The 20,560-nt window shown below is 40.5% G+C and overlaps 2 protein-coding genes and 1 pseudogene across 12 annotated transcripts in view; 1 reads left to right on the top strand and 2 right to left on the bottom strand.

The window, feature by feature from the left end:
• Window positions 1-6,349, bottom strand: part of LOC309607620 (cytidine monophosphate-N-acetylneuraminic acid hydroxylase) — a 246,294-nt gene extending 239,945 nt beyond the window's left edge. For all 3 annotated transcript variants that reach the window (XM_082346354.1, XM_082346356.1, XM_082346353.1), the window contains exon 1: window positions 6,229-6,349. The gene's annotated coding sequence lies outside the window, so the exon portion shown is untranslated. The remainder of the gene's footprint in view (window positions 1-6,228) is intronic.
• The window catches only part of LOC309607652 (small ribosomal subunit protein eS12 pseudogene), a 29,044-nt pseudogene extending 22,695 nt beyond the window's left edge, over window positions 1-6,349 (bottom strand). The window contains exon 1 of the transcript XR_014249691.1: window positions 6,229-6,349. The product of XR_014249691.1 is annotated as a small ribosomal subunit protein eS12 pseudogene (transcript). The remainder of the gene's footprint in view (window positions 1-6,228) is intronic.
• The window catches only part of CARMIL1 (capping protein regulator and myosin 1 linker 1), a 319,172-nt gene that overhangs the window by 75,180 nt on the left and 223,432 nt on the right, over window positions 1-20,560 (top strand). The window lies entirely within an intron of this gene.

Raw genomic sequence — 20,560 nt, 5'->3', positions numbered from 1 at the left:
ATAATCATACCATGTGGTAAACTGCTGTTTTAGTTGTGAGTAGCTGCCACTCAGGAGGAAACAAGTTTCTGAGAAACGTTCAGAAACTTCTAGAAAGGAGCACTTTTGTTTTCTCAACTGAGACTTCAAAAACAAAAAACAACAACAACATCAGGAAATGCTGCTTCTCCTATGCCTAAAGTTGTCATCCTGGAAATTGTACCTGCATTGAATCTAATTCAGCAAACGTTTATTAATGACCAATTGCATGCAGTTAAAACTACTGCACTAGCTATAGAAAAACCATCCATTTCTCTTCTAAAGTACATAGAGGGTGAAGAAATTTGGTAGTGAGTAGCTGACCGATGTAGAATGATTTTAAAATTTCTAGACCTTGGGAGTATTTCTCAGGATGCCAGTAGGTATAATAAAATGGTTTTGTGAACAAGTAAATTTGGAAAAAGCTTAGTTAAATGAAGGGGATTCCTGCCCCTCGCCCCCACTAGAGCTGTCAGAGGGGGAAAATGTATGCAGTATTTCCCAAATTTACTTGACCGTGATTTTAAAATTTTGTATTATCATTATTGAATTATTAGTCCCTGAGGGGGACTAGTGTTCCTTGGTTGGAGAATAGTTTGGAAAATGCTGCTCTGGACCATGAAAGTACTTTTTCTCTCTCTTTTTAGAGAGCTCTTTTTTATTAGTGTGTATGTGTTTATTACTCAGAGACAGAAAAAAGGTTCTTTAAATAGTGTGGTAAAAGGATTCCTGTCAGTAAGTTTCTCCATTGGTTATATAAAGAGTGTGTGTATTTCACTTGGGTATTCGTGAGGTTTTGGAGGGCTGGGGTCCAAAGATGGTGGTGGTGATAACCTCTGTGGCATGAACCCTCACATAGTGTGCTCACTCAGGGATGGTGCTCAGCGTTTCTTCTGGAATCTAAAGCCAGAAGTAGGAGCTTGCAGTTCTGGTTTATAGGTGACAGATAACTTGCCCACTGTGCCACTTAGGGAGTGTTCATGACATGCCAGCCACTTTTTTTTTAAGGTGATAAGATTTTTTTTTTTTTAAACACTTATTTGAGATAATTATAGATTCATATGTAGTTGTAAGAAAGGATAGAGACCCTATATCCCTTGCATCCATTTCCTCAAGTGGTAACATATTGCATAACCGTGTTACAGCTTCACAATCCAGAAATTAACATTGATACAATCATCAATCTTATTTAGATTTCCAAGGGTTTACATGCACTTATGTGTGTGTGTGTGTGTGTGTTTAGTTCTATGCAGTTTTATCATGCGTGACAATTCATGTGACCACCATAGTCAAGATACCGAGCAGCTCCATTCCAAGGATCCCTCGTGGTCCCCTTTTATAATCATAGCCAACTTTCTCTCTATCACTTATCTCTCTATCCCAACTTACTCTATCTCAGCCCTCAGCCCTGACAACCACTCAATCTGTTCTCCTCCTCTGTAATTTTGTCATTTCACGCATGCTCTATAAATAGAATCACACAATAATAACCTTTGGCGATTGGCCTTTCTACATGCTGTCGCCCTTTAATCCACTGCTTCCAGTCTTTGCAACCATCTAGCACCGTAGGGATTATGAATCCTCTCCCCCAGATGGGGAAGCGAAGCCTCGAAAAGGTAAAGTGGCACAGCCAAGGGCACACAGCTAGTGGAGCACAGAGGGGGCCCAGGTGTGCCTGACTCTTAGTCCTGGCTCCTCTCACTCTGCCCTTGACCTGACTCTGGACTCCGGGGATTCACATGCTGTTCTTTTACGTACTCAGTTCTCCTTTTCCTTCCCGTGTATTCAAAGTTAGAGTTCTTGGCTTTTTTCTTTTTTGAAAAATTGTAACTTTTAAGAAAGCAAATTGGATCACATTATTATTTTGGAAGTGCAGAGATGGGTATTTTTTCCCCTCCCGCTCTGCTTTGAGCTTATTACCATTTTTGGAGATTTTTTGGCTGACCTCTCACTACCTTGACACCAGAGCACAAATGAGGAGGATGTTGTGGTGTTAGGGGATAAAGGTGGAGATTCCTGCATGCCTTTCCTTGAATCCATATAGAGGTGTCTTTGACTTACAGCATATCTGAGTGCTGTACCAGCTTTGGTTGCTGTGGTGCTAAACATACTCCTAGGGCCCTTGGGACTTAACTCAGTGCAAACAAGAAGCTGTCAGTGCATGCAGGGATGGGGGAAAGCAAAACACGTACATTTCTATGAATCACAGTCATGTCAAAGGCTATATATATTTAAGAGAAAACTCCAGAACTGTAAACAATGAAGCCTTTTGAAATCTCTGTGTGGGATACAGTCTTTAACAAGATTATGGAACAGTTAGCCAAATCTAGATTTTTGTTGATCACTGAACCCAGCAGGCTCGCTCCTCTTTCAGGGTCTTTGAACTAGCTGCTCCCTCTGCCTGGAAAGCTCTTTTCCAGGATTCCACCTGGCTTGGCTCCTTCCCTCAACCTTCTTCAAGTCTCTGAACAATGTTACCTTTTCCCTGTAGTCTTCCCTGATATTTAAAGTTATAACGCCCCCACCCCATTCTCCTTACTTGCTTTATTTTTCTCCATCACACTTTGATCACCATCTAACATGCCCTGTGTCTTATTTATGTGACTGTATTGTTTTCCCCTGGTAGAACATGAGCCTCCAAAAGGCAGGAATTTTTGCCTATTTCATTCACTGCTGTATCCCCAGCATCTTAGAATAGTGCCTGGCACATATTAGATAATGGATATTATTCAAATAAATGTTTTCAAGAGTAAAGATTTGTTTGAATTAAGTTGTAGGACACAATAGAATAATCATGTCTGCACAGGTCAGCTCCTGGTAAAGATGCTCATTTAAAAATGTTGAGTCAGTTTACTACAAGTGTATACTTTTCTTGCCTGTGCAGAAAATGTTCCCAGCAGTGACTTTTCTGTTGGAAAATGATCGACTTTGGGGGAACTCTTTCAGATGTAAAGGAAATTAACCAGCCGACCTAGATAATTGAACCTTGCAAACTATCCTAGAAATGTTTACCCTTCTGCCAAGTTGAAGCATGACTTCAGTGTTTGCATAACCACCTGTGTAATTACTCACATTAGCATTCTAGCATGTATTTGGTGAACTACACTCTTCAATTTTGCAGTGAAAGTATTCGCACATGTTGGCTGCTACTGTGTAAATTGGTTTCCCTCATACGTTCTGGGAGCTTGTGTCACTGTTTTGATCTGGGGGGGGGTGTGGCCCAGTGCTGTAGAGCATTTGCTTTCTGGGTGAAAGGAGAATCCATGATGGAAGTAAACTATTGGTTTACATTTTTCTTTGGGGGCTGTTTTTGTTAGTGCAAAGAATGCACTAAAAAAGATGTAAGTATTGCTCTAGGGATACTTGATGTAATATATGCTCTGGTTGAAAAAATACAGTGTTGTCTATACAACAGCATTGTAGGGTAGGGTGGAATTGGAAGCTTCCGGGCTGGATGAAGGTGTGGTTTCCCTGGGACTGCTTGAGTGGTTTGGGGACAGCAGCTGAGGAGCAGGAAGGGGGGGTGCTGTAGCTGGAAAAGGCCTCCTGAGGGAGAGCTAGTACCCCCTCTCCCACCGGTGCCTGCAGGACTCCCAGCTCTCTGTGGTGTGGCTGTGTGGGTGCTTCCTATTACTTGGCCCTCTATGAGTTAAGAATGCCTGGAGAAAACAGAAACACTAATTCGAAAAGACACATGCACCCCAAAGTTCATAGCAGCATTACTGACAGTTGCCAAGATATGGAAGCAACTTAAGTGCCCATCTAACAGATGAATGGATAAAGAAGATGTAATATATATATACAATGGAATATTACTCAGCCATAAAAAAGACTGAAATAATGCCATTTGCAGCAACATGGATGGACCTAGAGATCATCATACTAAGTGAAGTAAGTCAGATAGAGAAAGACAAATACTGTATGTTTTCACTTATATGTGAAATCTAAAAAATAAAACAGAAACAGACTCACTGGTACAAAACTAGTGGTTACCAGAGGAGAGAAGCATGGGGAGAGGGGCAAGATAGGGGAAGGGGATTAAGAGGTATAAAAGAAATAAGTTACAAGGATGTAATGTACAGCACAGGGAACATAGTCAGTATTTTATAATAACTTTGTTTGAAGTATAATCTATAAAAATATTGAATTACTATGTTGCGCACCTGAAACTAGTATAATACTGTGAGTCAACTATACTTCAGTTAAAGAAAAAATATGCCAGGAGGAGAAAGCTTGGAGAGGGAAGAGTTAAGGGAGAATGTTAAGGCAGCAAGAAAGTAATTCATTTTTTTGAGACAAGCCCCACGTGTGAACACTTGGCTCCCAAACAACTCACACTTTCCTTCATTATCCACAGACACCCCCAAACCACCTTTCATGTACTGGATTCTGACTTTTCTATGTCAGCTGAACGTTAAAGAAAATTCTGAGTACAGCTGTGAGGGAAGTGCAGCGAGTTCAATCATTCAGTATGCTGAAAGCAAAGAATCCTGGTGGTCATTCGAGCTGATTGGAACACCTTCTCTTTGTTAGCAAAGTTATTGCTAAATTTAAATAACTAATAGAGGTCAGACACCACTTAATTAATTTCTGAGCCTAGTCAGCTAGCCGTCCTTTTCCCAAGAGAAATAAGCTCAGTTGAGTTACTTAAATCACACTTTTCCTGTTTCTTGAAATCATTTCCATTACCCTGCCCTAGAAAAAGTAGGCGGCTGCAGAAAGAAGGTTGAGACAGAATTATAAAGCCATTTGCATTAAATGAGCTTACTACATCACTCTTTGAGCTCCTTGAGCAGACAGGTAACACCTCCTAATAAGCACCAGCTGCATACAGATCAAGGTTTTTCCAGTGAAACTGAAGGTGGGCAGTCAGTTTGGGGAGACAAAACAGACATGACTTGAGAATCTCACAGAACACCCAGTGCAAAATGACTTGGCATAACCAACAACACAAGAACTGTCTGATAATCTGTGAGTCTTCCCACTGAAGTGTGTGAATTGGGCAGTCTTTACTCTTAAGTCCTCTCTCTGCCCGCCCTTCAGAAATGGCCCAAATGTCTAGATGTGGAATTAATGAGACTTCTGCATGTCTGCAACCTTACTTCACATATGTATATCATTGTCCCTTGTCCTAGGCTCATGTTTCTCGATCCAAATTTTGAATCAGCCAAAATGCTTGTATGGACCAATATGTCATTTAGAATGGTACAGTTATTGATTTACAGTAAGGAATTATAATGAAGCGTTCTTTTAGGAGGGTTTTGGTTTTTTGCCATTTTAGCAAGAAAAATTTCATATGGTCCTATTTGCCAATCGTTCTGGCTGAGTTTTAAAAACCTTTACATGATTGGATTACACATTCTTTCTATCTTTGCTCTAATGGGTGAGTTCAAGTAGTCAAGTTTATCTGAATTTTTAGGAGTCTCTTCTTAGGCTCAAATGACTAAGTCTGGTGTCCATACAGGGCCTTGTTTAAAGGCTGGATTTAAATACTGGGTGGACCCTGTTCTAGGGAACTCTTCTTGTACGTCCCAGATGGGGGAGCTCACTATAAGCTGGTTTTACCTGTAAGCCTGGCCCCGGGCGTAGATACCATTAGAGCAACGCTTAGTGTCTTGGGTTTTAGTTTTATTCTCAACCCATGGCTCATACTTGCAGTCTACCTAACAGTTGAATGTAATGCTGTATTTTGATTTTTTTTTTTTCAAGTTATTTCAGAAATTACCACAGCTGCTTCTCAGTTACTCAGATGCTTAAGACTCCTGTTTCCATGCTGCTCGGCTGCTGCGGTTTTATTAACACCACAGCTGTCTGGGTGTAGCTTCTACCCTCACCCCATCCCATCTGCCACCTCTCACTACTTCCTCACTTGCTGCGCTTCAGGGTGGCAAATTCCCAAATAAGCTTCTGACTTCTCACCCTTAAGGGCCTTAGGTTCATAGTAGCTTCTTTCACTGGGAGCACTTTCTTCAGGTGGGACCCTACCCTGGGGTACTGCTGCCTCTCAAGGGCCTGCTTTATATGGTAAGTGTTGATTCTTCCTCGTCCTTGACTTGGAAACTTTTGCAAGGAAACTAAAAGGTGCTTTTAGATTAAGCAGCTGTGGCTCTCCGCCCCACCCCATCCACTTGTTTTTAAAGCTCAAAATCTTATTGGAAAATAGGAGGGTTGCAGTCAAGGTTTCATCCATCTATGAAGGATGTCGCTTACCTTGGATACCCGTCTTCCTAAAGGTGTTTCCAGTCTTGGCCTATTTCCATATGGGTAGCGTCCACAGGGAGCTGGTTTTCCTTGCCACTTCTTTTAAAGCTTATCAGACTCTCCCAGCAAGCTGTTATAGTAAGCAGAAAAACAAGCCCATTAAACTAAGAATCCAATGCCGAGTTTCTCTCTCCCTGCCAACCTCAGTAGAAAACAGTGACAAAGTATGTATGCATAAAATTACATGATGCATATAATTAAACACTTGAAACCAGCTCGATAGGGGACCTTCTTAATGCTTTTCTAAGTATGGAATTTTCATTTCGGAATGGGGAGCTGGATGCCTGCGTTTTATTTAATCCCTCATCTCACTGGTAAAGGAGAGGAGAGTCTTCATTTTGACCACAGCTCCATGGTTCCGTAAGAGTCATTTGCTACCCGTAGAGTAGACTGGAACAGACCTCCTCTCCTGTAACTGTGTTTATTTTTGAGGGTGTGTAGTCTGATGAGGAGCTCAGTCGTCAAAGATAAAGCCATGCATGGCCTGGCTGTTCAAAGGAAGCATGGAAAGTAATTGTAAACTCTTTGTGTGATATGCTTGCTCATAGGAGTGAAAAATAGGGATATTCGGTATTTTGTACCATCCCAATGGAGTCTTGTAGTCACTCTGTGTGGGATGGTAGAGCACTAGGAGATTTGTCTGCCTCAAAGCTCTCCCACTCTGTGGGCTGTTCTAAATAAGAAGTGGAAAGACCAAAGGGTAGCTAGGGATTGAACTAGAGTTTTGGTCCACGAAGCAAGTTTCACTGAGTACCTTCTGGGTGAGAGTTAGAGTATCATTTAAGGACATTGGCCTTGGAATCACAGACCCCGGTCAGAATCCTGGCTCAGCCACTTTCTAGCTGTGTGGCCTCCAGCAAATTCACCATTTTTGTCTTAGCTTCCTCACCTGTAAAGCTGGAACATGGTGATAATGCCTACTCATAGGATTATTTTTAGAATTAAATAAGATGACGCACACAGAGCATTTAGCACGGGGCCTCACTCACCGAGGGCTATTTGTTGTTAGTGTCACTACTGACTTACGTATGGAAAAAATACATAATGCGAGCCCAGTGAGGGCACGAGACACATGTATAGTTTTAGGAAAGAGAGAGGGACTATCAGCCTGCTGTGATGTGGATGGGAGAGACTTTATGGAGGGGCTGGGATTGGGGCCACCGTGTTGTACAACTCCAGGAGCAACCTTCACACTGTCGTCTTTGTGAGCGGGTCCCTCTGACTGGTACAGGTGCACTGGTTGGGATTTTGAATGGGACCATGAAGGATAGGTGGCATTTGGATGGATGGAAGAGGGATGAGGGTAGAGTTGGTAGGAATAAACAAGGTTCTTTCAGAGGAAGGTGAGGCCTCCCAGCTGGCAGGAGAGCTGTTTGCGCCGAGGATGAGTAGGCAGGCTTTGAGGCTCAAGGTGCTTCCGGGAATTTGCTGCTTTCCAGTTACAGAAAGCTGGGTGGAGTGAACCTTCTGGTGTAATGGATACAGGTCAGGGTGAAATGCGTGTGTTCTCTTCACACTGTCTTCACTGAGAGTTCCTTGTGTATGGCTAGGATTGCATATTCCCCAAAAGGCACTTTGCTGTGATAGCCTTTTAGTCTGGATAAGCCAACGTATCCAAACAAAACACTCCCTTATTTTCTCTACAATTTAAAAATTTTTTCTTTAACATTACTCACACCTCTTTCTCTTAAATGCCACATTTGCTCCATCTGTGCAGAGATGAAGGTGTTGTGTGCCTTGTCCCTGCTTCAATTGGTATAGCTTTAAATTGCTTCTTAACTTCTCTATGCAGTTTTTCCTTTCGTCTTCTTACCTCTATGAAATTTATTCTGCTCTCTGTGGGCTCTCAAAGGCTTTAAGAAAACCATGGCATAAGTTAGGTGGCAAGAAAAAAAATTTCCTTATCATTAAGCTTCTGTTTTTTTTTTTTTTCGAGGCATGTCTTTGGTAGATTTCAATTTTGAGGATATAATAAAACCATAGTGGCCAGAAGTAAATAGCATATTCAATTAACTTGTAAATAACTTTAGCTCAGTAACCTTCCAGCTATTTTAAATGACACATTTTATTGGATATTAAGTATTACATGATGCCGTAAAGCAGGTTCAGCAAACTTTTCCTATAGAGGGCCAGATAGCAAATATTTTAGGCTTGCAGGTCAGTTCTCAGTCCTCAACTCTGCCTCTGTAGTATGAAAGCAGCTATGGACAACAGATAAATAGATGCATATAGCTTTTTGCAATAAAACTTTATTTATAAAAATAGATAGACTGCTTCAGAGAGTCAAATTTGGTCCACTAACCCTGCCCTAAAGGAAAGAGATTTTGTTGGATTGGAAAGGTAAGTGGAAAATTAAAAGTAGGTAAATCACAACATTTTCAGATAATTAATTCCACCAAAAGCTTGAAAAAAATTTTCTCCTATTGTTTGGATTAAACTTCATGTTTAATAATGAGTTTGTGAATAAACCCCAAACATCTTTATCTATAGTTTTTTTTTGAATCTAGGATCTAAGGTTCAAAACAAGTGTCTCTTTATTAAGCAACCATTTATTGTTTTCTTTGTACCGGACACTGTGTAGGTCATTGGAAATTCACAAATAATTTAGGCACAAACCTTTCCTCTAGGGAGCTACTGTCTAGACAGTGCATCGTTGTTGCCAAATGAGGGCCCATGCCTTGGACCACATCAAATTTACGGCTCAGTGTACCAAGGAACCTGCATCGAAGAAGAGACTTTTTGGGGGGGGACACTCATCTTTTCTTTCTCTGTTGTATATCCACTTGGGACTTCTGTATTTTTATTTGCGTGTTGTTAGAAAAAGACTGCTCAAAGAATTTACAAGTGGTGAAAATATTTATTTTAGTACTTGGTTGCCAACACTCTCAGTCTTGATAATTCAAGAGGTTGTGTGTTTTCCTGCCCTTTGTAGTTTTAACTTAGTCACATCATTTTGTGAATTTTTGTCAGCTCTCCCCATCAACTTATAGACCAGCCCCACCAGATTGCAGAGGGTAATATGCTAATAGTATCGAAATACACAGGTGTAGAGAATTGTCCTGTGTCTAGTCACCTTTCCAGAGTGTTCTTTGGACCTGAGCTGTTCTGGCCCCTGCAGACTGGGTGGAGTTGTTGGGCAGTTCATGAAGGAGAAGGCTCTAAAGTCCAAGTGGGTGTGGAATGTGAGTTCTGCGACCCTAAGTGGTGTGGCCCATTGAGCGCTGTGGGTTGGCGCAATTGGACAGGTATCCGTGATTCTGATAGCAGAGGACCTTGGGAGCCAGACTGGAATTTACATGTGATGGAATAGAGGACAGATAGAACGTTGTTCCCTAAGCAGGAGTATGGCATGAGGAGGTGATTCCCTTTCGAGGGATTGTTCCTTTTATCAACAAAATGCAAGGGGGTTGGAGAGAGAGGGAGCAGACTCGGCTTCAAGATGAGAAAGATCTGGGCTCAGGTGACTTTGGAAAAGGCTTTGGAAGAAAGAGGGCTTTCATCTGTTTTTACTTTACATAATTATAAAAAATATCCCAAAGATGTGCTTTAATAGAGTTTATTGAGGTGAGAGGAAGCAGTTGGGGTTGAGGGAAGAACATTTAAAGAATAGAAATAAAAAGATACATTTTTACGAATACAGTTGGCAGAGTATGTCAATGATGAAGGCACAATGAGGGAGTGAATATAAAAATATGTAACTGGCAGCGTTTTATATATTCCTCTATAAAAAATACAGAGGAAAGACCTTTTTTGTTTTGATGAAATAGTGGCTTGCTTTGAAGTAGAGGGAAATTCTACTTTGTCCGTTTGCGGTCATGAAGGGTCAGCTGGTGGGAATAAGATGGGCTCAGATTGTGGTATTTGAGGGTGCCTAGGACTGTCTGTGTAAGGTTTTAAACATATATAGATGTAGAAGAAAAGCATCACGCCTATCTGAAGTATTTTAGAAATGGAAAACAAAAATAGTATATTGCAAAAGCACAATTTCCACAAATTTATAACAATTCGTAGAGAAGAGTATGATCTGCTTCTGGTGACATTAATCGAGACACTCTATACCAGGTGGGATGAAATCTAAATTTAAATCTATTGTTAGTATTTTGGCATTTTTTCCCTTCAACAGGATAATCACTTTCTTATTTTTTAGTGTCCCAGTTACCTTGGAATTGAAGTCCTGAGATAGAAAACTATGACTTATATATTTAAAAACTTACTATGGAAAATGTCTTGAGAACAAATTATTACCAGAAGTTTTAAATATCTGCAAAAATAGAATAGCATAATGAACCTCCCATCTATTTTCTGTTTTTAAGATACAGAAATTCAGAGTATTTGTTTTCAAGAAGTGAAGGCTGATTGTCCCAGTGTTCTATCTGGGGACAAAGCCTGAAGGGCAGGAGCATGACATGGTGGGACCTTCCCTAGCCCAGCTCAGATGCAGCAAAAACAGCCCAGCTCAGATGCAGCAAAAACAGACACTCTTGTCTTTTGTCTGTTTTTGCCAGTGTTGGTGCTCAGGTCCCCCTGTGGCCAGCAGCACTCAGCACCTGTGCCAAAGGTGATGCCTCAATTAAGACACTAACCAAAAACTTCCGGCAAGCGTTCTGGTTCCAGCTAAAGCTAGACTAACTAAATTCTGCAGCGCCAGCCCAGTGCGCACCAGGTACTTGGGCTTCTGATAGCTTTCTCTTCTGCAGGAGGGTGGGTTTGCACTGGTGTGCCTGTGGGGTGATGGTTGAGGCTGCACTGAGCCAGCCCCCGCCTGCTCTGCGCTGAGTGGAAGCCATGTGCCTGCATGGCACCGCAGGGGCATTGGCTTGTTTTTCCTTAGCACTGGCTGAAAATCATTTCTGTTTTTAGATTTGCTTTCAGAATGTTACCTCTGGAGCAGAGAATACACGAATGTGTAGCTACCACTTAAGCTCCCTGATCTTAGTTTTGCCCATACCTCATTGCCCTGAGCAATTAATTGAAAGTCCCAACAGGCAGTGCCTTCCATGATGAGTATACATTCTGTAATCATTGCTAATAATGGGGAGTATTTTGTTATGTAATTCGTTTATGGTTATTTTCGTTTCCTCCTGGCAAGTCTGAAATTATCCTCAAAAGCATGGCTGCCTGGGATTTTTATGAATAGATGTAGTACTGTTTGATTTTTCCCATCCATTCATCCATCCAGGCCTCCAGTAAACATTTATTGATATCTACTGTGTTTTGAATACTTTACTAGATGCTGGGGACACAGTGATTACTAAAATAATCTTCCCTTAAAGAGTTCATAGGCTAGGGGGGGGCAGTTAGACACCAAAATAGTTAGTTAACAGTGAGCTAAGTGCAGTGATAAAGATATGTGCAGCCTTTCAGGAGAACACAGTCAGCTAAGGCATCTGGTGGACGGAAGGGAGGAGAGGACACCATGAGGAATTTCACTCTTGTTAAGGCCAAGAGTGGTGAGATTATGGGCTGGAGATGTAACACAGTTGCTCTGTAACAGTGTCAGGTCTGTTCAGCTTGCTGATGAGGTGTGGGGAAGTCTGTGAAAGGGATACAAGTAGCGTAGCAACATAGATATATTTGTGTTCTGGAAAAGTCTCTCTTGTGTTTATGTGCAGTCTGGTTTTCAGGGGCCAGGGACTGGAAACTCAGGGAATGCTGAGGTGCCTGAACTATTCATTCATGCATTTCATTAAGTAAACCTTTCTCAGCACCTGCTATGTGCCCTGCTCTGTTCTAGGCACATGGAATATTCGTTCACAAAGGAGAACCGAAAAGAGAAATAGTAGTAAGATTCTTTGAAGTTATTAATACCAAATAAATTGCAGAGTTTGCTGTTCATGATCATGCCAAACTTTTGAATACATGCTTGTTTTATAAAGGAATAAGCTGATTTGGGGTATTTTATCTCGGATTTGAGCCACTTCTGTGGTGCAAATTAGTAAAGTTTTATTAAATCAGCTCTTGAGGTTTCAAAGGTTGATTATTCCAGTCTGTAGATTATTCTAGGCTGTAGACTCTCATTTTTCTGTTCATTAGCACCTCTACCAGAGACTGGGGAGGAGGGAGGAGAGTGAAACTTCTGTTTGACTTGCTACTTGTTAGCAGATTTGGTAAAGAAAGTGATGAGATTAATATTTCATATAAAAAATTGGATTGTAAGTTGTCTATGGTCTTGTTCTAGTCTGTAGTTCCTACTCTCTCTGAAGCCTGGGTAACTCCATGTCTGGATATATCTGGTGGGTGTGTGTCTCACACACTGAGGGGTCAGATTAACCTTGGAAATTTGGTTTGAGCAAATAGCCCAGGAATTAATATACTTTATTATTTTACCTATCACATTAATCATTTGCAGTATGAAATAAGTTACCCTGGTCTGATATAAGGACATGGAATTTATTTTGTTATTCCTCTGATCTTTATTTTTACTTGAACTTTGCTGGTATAGTTTAGGAGTAGGAATTTTAAAATAAAAACAAATGACAATTCCCTGAGGCCTTGGAGAGGTAATAGTACCTACCTCCTAGGGTCAAGGTGAGGATCGTATGGATTAATATAATCAATGCCTAAGGTCCAGCATTTGGTAAATATTATATAAATATTGGCCATTATTACTGATCTATATACTTTTGAAAATCAGTCGAACTTTGTGTGAAATTAATAAGCAACAGGTGAGAAGAGAATCAGGACAATACTAGATGATACAATATCTAGATAATATAAGATAATACGGCATATGGGACTAGATAATATAAAATTATATCACCTTTTACTTCACTAGCAAGGGCAGACTAGACGTTTTAAAATATTTAGGTTCAAGGAAAGTTAAAAGTGTTTATACTTGTAGACTTATGTTTGAAAAATTTTTACTACGAACTGAGGAACAGGTAAATATAGCATTTCGGCTGTGACTTTTCTTCAACAGTCCCCAAAATAATAATTCTGAAGAACGCATGCAGAAACATCAAAGTCTGTGACTAAATATTAGATAGCTCAGTTTATCGGGCACTGTGCTCACCAGCACTATTTCAAGACAAATGAAACATTAATGTAAATTGTTTTGAATTTTCTAAGAGGTCTACTCTTCCTTAAATAGAGGATGTACAGACTCATAAATAGCAATATATATTCTGCAATTCAGCAGCTTTTCAAGCTACGATTTTTATAACCATCTTTTGGATTTGAAGATGCAGAATCTGGAATTTCTACTTTTGTTCAATTCAGCAAGCCTTTCTCTAGATGCAACTGGCAAAGATGTTGAGCACAACGAGAGGGAGGGACGGAAACTAAAGCGACTTGTTTCTTGGCTGCAGTGACCTCTAAGCAAAATGAACCAGCTATACATATGGATGGTGATAACTTTATAATTACAATTAGAATAGTTTTAGTACAAGAATGAGGCCTTGGAGGGAAAAATGTAAACATGTAGGCGTTGTATGAACTGGAGAATAATCACCAGTCGCCCCTTTTCCAGTGGGTAATGACTTCTTGGACTCTGGCTATGAGTTGACAAATGGATTCTGTCATTTTGGATATCTTTTGGAAAAATGAAAAGGAAACGGGAAGCATATTCATAAGGAGAAAAAAAGAAGGGACCTTGAGCGGGTGGGCAAGTGGGAGCAAATGTCTCAAGTGCATGGAGCCTCCAGACCCTGTGAATCATGTTGTGATTGTAGCATCACACCTGTCATGTGTCTGCAGGTGTTTGGAAACAGTCTTGATATCCACGAGCTGATAAATGTTACGTTTGGCATTGTTCTCGAAAACTCTGGGAGAGCTAAGGCTGGAGAGTATTGAAAGGCCAGTGTTCCTTATGGTGATAACTGTCTTAGTTGAAAGAGCTGAAGTTCTGTGACAGGAATGACGCTTCCTGTTATATTAATACTGCAGCTTTCCAAGGTATTTAGCCAGACAATGGCATTATTAGTTTTCCATCTTTCAATATGGATTTCTCCATTTATTTACGAGATAGGCTTTACCTAGAACGTAGGAACAACTAGCTGAAGGGGAATTCAGCTTTCATTCCTTTTTGCTGGGGATTTCCTCCATCACGAATGGGGAAACCCACACACCCATGTTTGCAAATTCAGCATTCATCAGGCATTTCCAAGTGCCTGGAACTGTACCATGCACTGTGCTTCTTTCACTTCTGGATACCCTCCCTACTGAAAATGTACTGATCTAATTCAGAAGATAAGAGGAGGACTTGCATGCCTTATGTGGAGTCTGCTATGGACTAAATGTTTGTGTTCCCCCAAATTCATCTGTTGAAACCTTAATCCCAATGTGATGTTATTTGGAGGTGGAGCCTTTGAGAAATAATTAGGTAATGAGGGTGGAGCCCTCATGATGGAATTAGTGCCCTTATAAGAAGAGACCAGAAAGCTAGCTCTTTCTCTCTCTGCCATGAGTGGATACAGCAAGAAGGCATCTATCGGCAACCAGGGGGAGGGCTCTTATCCAGAACAAAATTGACTGGTACCTTTAGCCCGGACTTCTCAGCCCTCTGGAACTGTGAGAAGTAAACATTGTTGTTAAAGCCACTCAGTCTAAGGGTATTCGTTATACCAGTCCAAGCAGACTAAGACAGGGTCTATGGGCAACTTTAAAGGAATCTGTCCTTCAGCCTTTCATTAAATGTTAAAAAATTATGGTATTCTCCATTATATATATTTTTTATAACCTCAAGTTATTTTTAAGTCAAGTGTTTAAAAAATGTTAGCTGCTTAAGTCTAAAATGGAATAATTGCTGGAGTTGAATATCAGTGTTTTTTATTCTAGACACTCTGAAACATGAATACTCATGCTGGGAATTCTTGAGTCAGCATGTGAAAAGAAAATGGCAGTGTCTGCCCAGTGATCAGAGCCAGTTAAGCAGGGAAAGGCAAGCTAATGCTTGTATGGGCACAGCAATGGAGCTTTCGTCTGCCTTGTTCTCTGGATATAGGACTCATGATAATTACGAGCAGTATGCATTATCAGCAGAATGCAGTTCAGGAATTAAGAATCAGCAAGCTGACATCTGAGTTTTCTGCATAGAATTTCCTCTGTGAGACTAGCCAGTGGTGGTGCGTTAGATGCTAGCAAGCCATCCACTCAGTTGTTAAACAGATGATTGGCTTGTAATTTGTAAGATTTTTTTCTGGTGGTCATTGCCTAGTTAAAAACAAAGGCTTTAAAATATTGCAAGAGTAGAGTACTGCAATAATAATAATAATAATATCCTAGATGTGCTGTGAACTTTTTCCTAAAAATAGCCCCTGTGATTAGGCTCCCTGCCCTTTCACATTTGCTGTTTTGAGGTCTCATTTTCCAGTGCTGTAATGATTGATATTACTAATAAACGTTAGTAGATTTGTCTCCAGGTTTCTCCTAAAGCTCTGGAATATGCCTGTTATTAACATTATCTGGCAACTTTTTAAAAGGGAGTTTTTCTAGACTCTTTACATTTCTTAATCAACCAAGATGACTCTTTAAAAAGTCATAATTTTTGGCTTTTATGACTTCGTATGTTTTCAAACATGTGGAAGAGCTTTTAGGGTTGGTTGCACAATTTGATTTGAAATAAATAAATAAAATAAATCCAATGGTGTACTTCATAAGAGATGTTTAACTAATTTAGAGGTAGCTTTTTGTACTCTGCAGGGAACCTTATATTTCAATGATAGGCACTACTTATTCACTATTATTCACAAATATTTCACTAATGTCTTCATATTAGGGTAGGTGGCTGGTGGTATTACTGGCTGGTGGTATTTCCCACCAACAGGGCATTGCACTTCCCAGGTGATCTTTTCTGGAGAACTTTGATAATTACACTACCATACTTGAATATGGAACTCAACTCTGGACGTTAAAGGATAAAGGGCTACTGGGCTATCTATCCCAGGATATTGGACAGATGATCACTGGAGAGGCAGTAGCTGGCAGGAACCCTAATAATCTTCTGTGGTTGGGCCTCAAGAATTTCATCTCTCTTCCTTCTCACACAGCTGCCTCTATGGTATTGAGATCTTACTCAGGATGATGGGTTGAATGAAGTTGGTCTGGAATTTCACTCTCTCCTTCAGAAGTGTTCAGGAATCATTAGAGCTTGACTGTTCAATACAATAGCCACTAGCCACATGTGCCTGTTTAGATTTAATAAATTAATTATGAGATATAATTAAGTTATATTTAAATTAAAAATTCCTCTGTTGCACTAGCCACACTGCAGAGGCTCCAAAAGGAACATGTGGCTAGTGGCTACCATACTGAATTGCATTCCAAGTTCTTTTGGACACCGACATCTATGGAGATGCAGTGGCACGCCCCAGGTCACGTAGCTATAGTTAGTCCAGAATCAGGAGTTTGCGCTAGTTTAGCAATTAAAAAATGTATATATCATGCAGCTCTTCAGTTTTGGGCATCATAACTTGAAGTAAAACGTTTGTCCCTGGAGTATTACATCCTTCTTCCAAAGTCTGTGAGAAAGACTCAATAATAGAGTTAGAGATTAGTTCTTACTACATAATTCTAGTTTTATAAAAATTTGTGATTCACCTTAGGCTGTGTGTGTGTGTGTGTGTGTGTGTGTGTGTGTGTGTGCGCGTGTGCGTACGCACTTGCATGTGTGTACAGTGGTAGTTGGCCACATGTGCCATATATTGCTAATCTTGGTCTATATGATGCCCATCACATAGAGGACATGGGGATCTAGAATCACAGGGTATTGGAGTTGGACAGGACTTTTGAAGGTATCTAGTTTAACCTTGCACATACTCTTGACAAGGCTGTTGATGGTGAGAGAACTTCTAAAAGAGTTCATTTCTTTCCACAACTTCTAATCTTGGTTTTTTTTTTTTTTTGAATATCAAGCTAACATGTTCCTTCCTTTAATTTCTACACATTGGCCCAAGTTGGCTCACAAAAAAAAGTTTACTCCCTCTGATACGCAGCCCTGTCAATACTTGAAGACTGTTTTCCTGTCATTCCTATGTCTTTTCTCCTATATGCTAAGTAGGCCTACTTCCGTCAGCTATGCCTTATGTGACATGTTTTGCAAACCTCTCACCATCCTGCTTGCTTCTGTCTGGACAAACTGCACAGGATGGCTCAGATCTGTGTGATTGAAAATTTCATCTTTCATTTGAATGTATCTCATGGCTAGGTACATTCGGAAAATCTCAAGTCTTTCTTGAGGGAAAAAAATGGCTACTATTATCCACCTGTAGGAAACATAGTAACTTAGTTTTTTTGGTAAGAAGTAATATAGTTGTCTGTAATAAATATGTATTACTTTTATAATCAGAAAATATTTTATAATTTTAATAAAAGTACTGTTTCTCTTTCCAATCACTATATTGGGTAGAGTTTGGATGTAGTGAGTGAAACAAAGAAATAATGTTCCCAACCTCCCTCCATCTCTCCCTCCTTCCCTCGCTCCCTTTCTTTCTTCCTTCATCCCGTTCATTCACCAATCTTTGTGTGCCTGCTGTGTGCCAAGAGCCGTGGCACTGGGGACACAGAGGTGAAGGAGAGAGGTTTCTTCCTTGAAGAGGGCATAAATGAGTGGTAGAATTATTCTGGCAATTGGGAAGGATGCAGCAGAACATGCTGAATTCTCTGTGATGACACTTATCAACCATATGATCCCCAGCAGGTCTTTCTGTCTGTCCTTGCTTTTGAATTTCTGAAATGGGAATGGTCCTTGGAGTAGCTTCCTCCTAGGATTGTTCTAAGCCTTAAAATCAAAATGATAGTACACGGTAGGTGAGACTTCTGTGAAGATCATGGCTGTTACTGTTGTGCTCTCATTGTTGTTACTGATGAATAATACTTTTTTGGCAGGAGGTCCAGTGACTAATTGCCCATGTTAATTTCTCTTTCTTTTTTTTTTTAAATAAATTTATTTATTTATTTATTTATTTAATTTATTTTTGGCTGCATTGGGTCTTTGTTGCTGCGCGGGCTTTCTCTAGTTGCGGTGAGCAGGGGCTACTCTTCGTTGCAGTGCACGGGCTTCTCATTGCGGTGGCTTCTCTTGTTGCGGAGCACGGGCTCTAGGCCCGCGGGCTTCAGTAGTTGTGGCACGCAGGCTCAGTAGTTGTGGCTCGCGGGCTCTAGAGTGCAGGCTCAGTAGTTGTGGTGCACGGGCTTAGTTGCTCCATGGCATGTGGGATCTTCCCGTACCAGGGCTCGAACCCGTGTCCCCTGCATTGGCAGGCGGATTCTTAACGGCTGCACCACCAGGGAAGCCCCTAATTTCTCTTTCTTTTTCACATATTTCTTCCCCTTATCCAGTTCTTTCACCATTTTATTATGAAAGTTTCCAAGCATATAGAAAGTTGAAAGACTGTTACAGTGAATACCCACATACCACCACCTAGTTTCTACCTTTTACATTTTACTCTGTCACATAATCTATCCATCCCTCTGTCATTATCCACTGTTAATGAACTTGTATTTACAGAGCTGATACGTGGTAGTCATTTTCTCTGGGAACTGAAGCCCTTCCCACCATGGTTTTGTCCTTCTTCCCAACACTGGTAATGATGGTTAGGATGATGACGTGGGTACTCAGCACAAAGTACTACATTATTAACTCATTTAATCTTTATAATGATGCTAGTAGACAAGTTTTGTAATTAATCTCCATTTTATAAAAGAGGAAACTGAGGCACAGAGAGATGAAATGTGTCCCAAATCACACAACTAGTAAGGAAAAAAATGAGAAAACTGGTAATCACTCTGGTTAGGCTAGGTTTAAAAATATTTTTTTAATCTATAGAGTTAATGGAAAAAATTTGAGATACCATTTATGATCATGAAAAATAACCTCTGCGTTTGTCTTTAGCTGCTAGTTTGTGGCCACTGCTGTGTCAGGAGCTGGGGTTACGCAGGTGATGAAGTCATGGTCTTCTCCCAAGCCAGTCTAATGGACAAAGCCATCATGAGTTGTTGGAAGGATCAGTGTTTTAATATAAACAATTTTGCTGGAATAGTTAGAAATGAAGAATTTCAGTAAAGGAAAGTTACATTATGTATCTAGTTTTACTTCAAAGAAACCTTTACACATAAACGGTTGCTTTTTGGGGGTGTTTGTGACAGGATAAATGATTCCAGCAAATGAACACTACCTATTTGGAAGTGTCTTACTATTTACAGACTTATTTTCTTTTGCCTTAGTAGAGGAAAATGATTTTGGGGAAATGTATCCAAGGATTATTTACTTTACCCATAAAACATATTCTGATTAATGGTATTGTAATGTGTGCCTTAATTACACTTACCAAGGCATCTTATCACTTAAAAAAAATACTGTTCCTTCAATATGTTTTCCCTTTTATCTTTTTTTTTTTTTTTAAATATATTTATTTTTGGCTGCATTGGGTCTTCGTTGCTGCACGCGGGCTTTCTCTAGTTGCAGTGAGCAGGGGCTACTCTTCGTTGAGGTGTGTGGGCTTCTCATTGCGGTGGCTTCTCTTGTTGCAGAGCATGGGCTCTAGGAGCGCAGGCTTCAGTAGTTGTGGCACGCGGGCTCAGTAGTTGTGGCGCATGGGCCTAGTTGCTCCGCGCATGTGGGATCTTCCTGCACCAGGGCTCGAACCCGTGTCCCCTGCATTGGCAGGTGGATTCTTAACCACTGCACCACCAGGGAAGTCCTCCCTTTTGTCTTTTTCAACATTTTTGTTTCAGTTTACCAGCACAGCACAAAAAGTGCAAATTACAACCTCAACAGGGGCCAGGAGCCTCGCCCACGTGGCTCACATCAGTGAGTATGTGGACATGTTTCTGTGCCTCGCTGCTCCCAGGCCCATTGCCTTAGGAATGTACACTGTTGTGGCAGGGATGGGGTGAGGAACACATTAGGGAGGGTGTACAGGATGCAGAAGCAAGGGGCGGCCATTGACACCCTTAATCAACATTGGTTGAATGGCAGAGTAAAGAATTTTTATACATCAAGAACAAAAGCACCCTTTGTGATAAATGCTTAGCACTACTGAAAATTTAGAAACTTCCTGCTCCAGGCTCATTGGCTTCTTTGGGTGGGGTAAGGCTTTTTTAAATTACAGTAAAGAAAAAAAAAAAATCTAAGCTATAATAAACTATTTTCAGTTGACCCTCTTTGGGGCCACTCTTTTATCAGTATCTCTGTGAATAAGATTGTTAACTGAAGAATGCCTCTTCTAGTAGGAAATGAGATAGTATGCAGTTTTGTTTTCATTTTTCCTGTTAAAGGATTTAAAAAGGTGTTTTTATTTACATATAAGTAAAAATTTGAGAACCTCTTCAGTAATCACTCATA

The sequence above is a fragment of the Balaenoptera borealis genome, assembly GCF_965194805.1.
Source record: "Balaenoptera borealis genome assembly, chromosome: 12".
NCBI classification, from domain to species: Eukaryota; Metazoa; Chordata; class Mammalia; order Artiodactyla; family Balaenopteridae; genus Balaenoptera; species Balaenoptera borealis.
The sequence above is the reverse complement of the archived record's forward strand: the minus strand, read 5'-3'. Positions and strand labels throughout refer to the sequence as shown.